Genomic DNA, 5,063 nt, shown 5'->3' on the forward strand with positions numbered 1-5,063 from the left:
GCTGAAACGAACTCGGAGAGTGCAACCACTCGTGGAGCGCCGGCCGAAACGAACCCGTTCCACGCTGCGAGTGGGCACGCGTGGGGGCGTGGGCACGAGTGCCGTGAAACGAACTCGCTATTAGTGGACGCGTTGTTTCATCTGCCAGTGCATATCCATTGAGTTATTCCGCATATTACGCGCATAAAAGTCGGTAGCAGAAGTTTCGAGCATGCCGATGTCCACAGTTCGACTGCTCCAACCTCGGCGATTCTCTACCCAAGCTCGAATGAGGTAGGCCTCGCTGCTCTGTTCCGTAATTGAAACCGTGTACACGTGGAGTGCTTGCAGTGCTAATGCGCAGTGCTTTTCAACCGTAATTCAAGAAGCGAGAACGATAGCCTTGCACAGCGTGTGTGGCTGGTGTCAACGTTTTCCGTGTGACTCTTATCAAAGTAAGCCTTGTCGCCTTCCTACGCGCCCGCGTAGCGCCCGCAATGCTGTCAATCGTACTGCTCAATTAATTCGCCGTTTTTCTTGCTCTGAAACGCTATGCAGATTTTATATCCACTTCAATGCTTCACAGCTGAATGAACACTTGTTTGTCGCTGAACAAGATTGCCACGAACGGATTTACTTCCGCGGTTTTACGCCCCGCAAGTGTTTACTTTTTCTGCCGTATTTTCACGTTTTATTGCACAGACTGCTTTGATTTGCACCAGTTTTAGGCTATTTGGCGCATACCAAATTTCGTGAAATTAAAAGGACGCGAATTGGTTTCAAGCTGTTTGTTTCTTACGCCTATCATGATTTCACGTCGTGTTATTTTGATCAGCACTGGAGGTGAGCAGAGAATAAAAACCCATACAGAACTCGGTTTCAATAGATGGGGGCCTTTTCGTGGTGCCTTTTTGTTCACTGTTCCCTCCTCTGCACTTGATACATAGGTATGTCACCTGCCCTTTCAGCCTGTGGAGGTCCATGGGAATTAGAACGGAAGCATTAAAGCCATCTTCAGAATTACTTGTGCATTAAATCCTGTTACCCACGGGACATTCTTGTGTGAATCCAAAGTCCATGCTATTGAGAGCTTCTCTATGGTAGTGATAGACTCCAGCTACAATCTAGTTTTGTCATCTTTATTTCGGTCCCATCAATTTCCAGCTGCTGATGTCATCACTGTGTAATGCTGAAGTTCTAAAGGTCCCATAAATTACAGGCAGATCCAGACAATCCAGGACACTGAGCACAACGAATGCAATGCTGCTGGTTCTTACGACCAGCGACTTATACGCACACACCCCTAACATGCCCCAGGCCGAGTCCCTAATAGCCGCGTCCCACTAGAGCGACAAACGACAGCAACAGACGACAATGAGCGACATACAACACTGACAAACAGCCTCTTTGTCGGAGTCCTCTGTCCCACCTGGCAGACACGGAGCAGAACACGGGGACAAGGAAACTTCTTTCCTAGTGGGACTAGAGTTGTCAACAGCACTTCAAAATAGACAGAGTATGGCGACGCGGTTTTCTTGTTTTGCTTTTTGGGCGTCAAACGCGCCGACAAACACGGTGAAAGTGGAGACGATGACTTTATTCCTTGTTTAAAGGGATACTACTACGAAATTTCCGCGCTCATTTTTTGGTCTATATGTGTTCAAAAAAGCACCGCCAAATCGAACATACCAATATCGTGTTAAAAAAGTCGTGAAAAGGAATTTTAAGACGAATTAAACGATTAGCAAAGAGCACCTGGTGGATGTCGCTAACGCCTCGCTTGTAATGCCCGTCTAGCAACCTTGGCAGCTAGTGGCGGAGGTTGTCTCGCCTCCGGCCACGACGAGAAGAGGGGCAGGGGGAACTCCCCTCTTCCCGAGAATGCCTTTTGTGTGTCACAGAAGTCGCTATTGTCCCCCTACAAGATTATAGAAGATTAACCTGTCACTCAAAATTTGTACAAAAGCAGCCGCTTCGGTGGCTGGAACAAGCTGGAACAACTAGGCCATCATCTCGACGGCAGCCTCGCCGTAGCTTTGCTCGTCTTGAGACGACCTACGTCACGATTGCGTTGGATGTCACATGGTCTCCGCTGGCCCTTCTCCGAGCGCTTGCCAGAGTGGGCCGTTTATAACGAAAAATACAGCCACCAGGCTCAAAATACAAACGTGTGATTGTCATTTACGGATATTGTGGATCACATTCAACCTATTTTTGAACACGACGGAAATATTTCAAATTTCGTTGAAGTATCCCTTTAAAGCTTCCGCTTGCCTTCATTTGCCGTTGGCGACTTTCCGAAAACAGTCGTGACAATCGACACCCAACTTTTTCCGAACTAGAATTCCTGAATCGTTCCTTTTTTTGGGTCGTTCGAAGCATTCCAGGTGCGCGCCACGGAATTTCACGGGAATTTCATTGTTCCCCCATAAAACGCCTCCAAGGGAAGGCGTTTTATGAGGGACAATACGGGGGTAGTTTTATTAGGGACAATCACAGAACGGATGACAAGTCTCTCGTTTTGCCGGAATGGCTTGCCGCAGAACTGATGGAACGTCGTGTCCTACTTCGTGGTGAGCGGTCTTACTTTGGTCAGTCCTCGCACATGGGTGTATCCATCCTGATGCAGGGGTGTAGACTTCGGCATCTTGAAGCACCAACTCGCGCACCAGGTTTTCGCGAGCAAAACCAGCCACAGCAAATTCCCTTTTGCAACACGACATCTAGCAAGCAAGCCGTGCCCGCGACCACTACGAGCAATCCAGGAATCGAAACTGCGGGAGCAGGAACGATCAGTGGCCGCCAAGGACTGAGTCACGGCAGGAATGGGAGGGTGGGGAAGACAGCAACTGAAGGCAGAAGTGGGTAAGAAAATTAAGTTTGTCTCCGAGAGATGTTCCTCGGTGGGACTGCTTGCTGCGCTTCAAGTTGAACAACAGACAACAACTCGTCCGTCGTTGATGGTTTGTCGGCGCTTGTAGCAGATGTTGGTCGTTGCAGTGGAACAGCATCAGCGACACAAAACTTCGTGCTGTCGCCGGACGAAAATCGGCGTTTGTCGATCTAGTGGGACAACGCTATAAGAATTTTCTACTCAAAGTACACAAATCTATGCTATACATCCCTCGCGAGGCCTTTCCCAGAATTAGCAACACCTTCCCAGATAGACAATCATGGATGAACCCCTGGCCTCAATCCTGGCAGTGTTACAGCAGAGGAACGCGGGCACCGCAGATGCCTGTTCTGCTGCGGCTCACTAGCATGTCAGTCGAGGGAGACTCAAAGAACTCCAAGTTGGGACGTTAGCACAAAAGCAACATTTTCCCCCTCTGCTTGAACTTCTAGAGCGAGCCACACCGGGATCGAGACAATCAGCACAAGTACATGGTGGCTCCTATGACGCATCTTGTAACGCCTTCATCTCAATCGCCATTCTGCAGCAGTTCTTTTAGGCACAGTCTTCAGAAGGTAATCAAATGAGCGTGCACAAGCTACGTCAGAGTTCCAGGTGCAGTTCGGGGTCTTGCATCCGAGAAATATTTCTCGACAGTCACCACATATGTTGATGAACACCAGTGTTGCAGGCAATCATCTGCCAAGAAGCCACACTTGATCATGCAGACGCTTGCTTCCCAGAGGTCGATTGCATAGAACTCTATGGAGCAGCCCGATCCTGCCCATCAACCAGGCCTTTGGCACGTTCCCTCTGTGTAGCATTGCAGATGCTTCAAGTAGACTGTAGACTGCCTGCCTGATGGGGAAAGGAAGACCAAGCAGTCAATCCAAGCCACTCTTGAACCAATGTGCAGAAAAGGAAAAATTCAAACGTGGAGATATGAAACATGCTGTATGCACGACAGATTGTAGGTCGCTATGCTTGTTCTGGGAGCGTCCCAATCAATCCATTGAATGGGAGTGGGGCACTCGCCTTATTAAAGGGCCCCTGAGAAGACAATCTAGTTTAACAATCTAGTTGAAACACACATGTCAAAAAAAAAAAAATTTATGTGAAAAAAATATTTTTTAGAGCAATATTGACGGCGCGAGACGCAATTTAGTCGGCAGTCACGTCCGATTTAGTCGGCAGTCGCGTCCTTACCACTTGTTTTCTCTCTTGGCATTTCAGGAGCGTGGAGGGGAGGTCGATCGCCTTCGCCTTTACGATCGAGATGGTCATCTTGGAATGACCCGTGACGTCACGGACTTCGCAAACAATTTCAATTAAATCTCTCCCAATCAATATTGCTCGGTAAAATTTCTTTTTTAACACATGTGTCCCAACCAGACTGCTTAAAAAAAACATTTTCTTTTTCTTTTCAGGGGTCTTTTAAGTTAGCCACAAAGTTACTTCCCAACCAGCAAGTTATCCCTTAAAGTCCTGCTGCATGCTACCTAAGGAACAAAGTTTAAGATGGGAAATTTGGATCGGAATGTGCAAGAATGCCTTCCAAGGGGAAAAGCATTGACGTGCATGCTCCGCCAAAGCTACATTTCACCAAAATGTAATGAATTTATGCCTACACTACACCATAAGGGAGTTTTCGTTTGTATCTACCGAAACTAATAGTTCAGGCGTCGCAGTACTGCCAGATTGTTCCTGCAACATTGTGTGAATCGCTTAGAACTTCCGGTTATTGCTTAGAATAATGTGTGATTTGATTTGATTTACACACCGAACATGACTCAGTTCTCGGATGTTTCGTGATATCTCTCATTGTACGTGGTATGTTCGGGCAGTCTAATTATCTCCGTTGAGTGCGCTTCTCACACCACACACTGGTGCACTGCCGAGAAGCTACACCCGTGGAGTAGGCATTGCAATTCTGCTTATGTCGCTTTGCCACAGGGCAGCCATGTCTTAAAGGGGCACTAAAGTGCTTTTTGAGATCCTCGTTTTATTGTTATAACTCAATCTACGAGCACTAACCATCCTTAAAAAGCAAAAATTACATTCATCTGCGGCCGATTTCCATACTAAAAAAATCAATCAAAATTCTCGACACTTCGCGTCAGCGCAGAATGGCAGATGGCGCTACCGAACCTTCGTGAATATGGTCAAACAACGGACGGCACGTGTCGGCTAC

The 5,063-nt window shown here is 47.5% G+C and overlaps 1 long non-coding RNA gene across 1 annotated transcript; it reads left to right on the forward strand.

The window, feature by feature from the left end:
- Positions 1–221: 221 nt before the first annotated feature.
- Positions 222–4,219, forward strand: LOC115322633. The gene is made up of 2 exons (XR_003919009.3): positions 222–273; positions 4,106–4,219. It is a non-coding gene; the product is annotated as an uncharacterized LOC115322633 (long non-coding RNA).
- The last annotated feature ends 844 nt before the right edge of the window (positions 4,220–5,063 follow it).

This window comes from Ixodes scapularis, unplaced genomic scaffold, assembly GCF_016920785.2.
Source record: "Ixodes scapularis isolate PalLabHiFi unplaced genomic scaffold, ASM1692078v2 PGA_scaffold13__105_contigs__length_92229423, whole genome shotgun sequence".
Taxonomy (NCBI): domain Eukaryota; kingdom Metazoa; phylum Arthropoda; class Arachnida; order Ixodida; family Ixodidae; genus Ixodes; species Ixodes scapularis.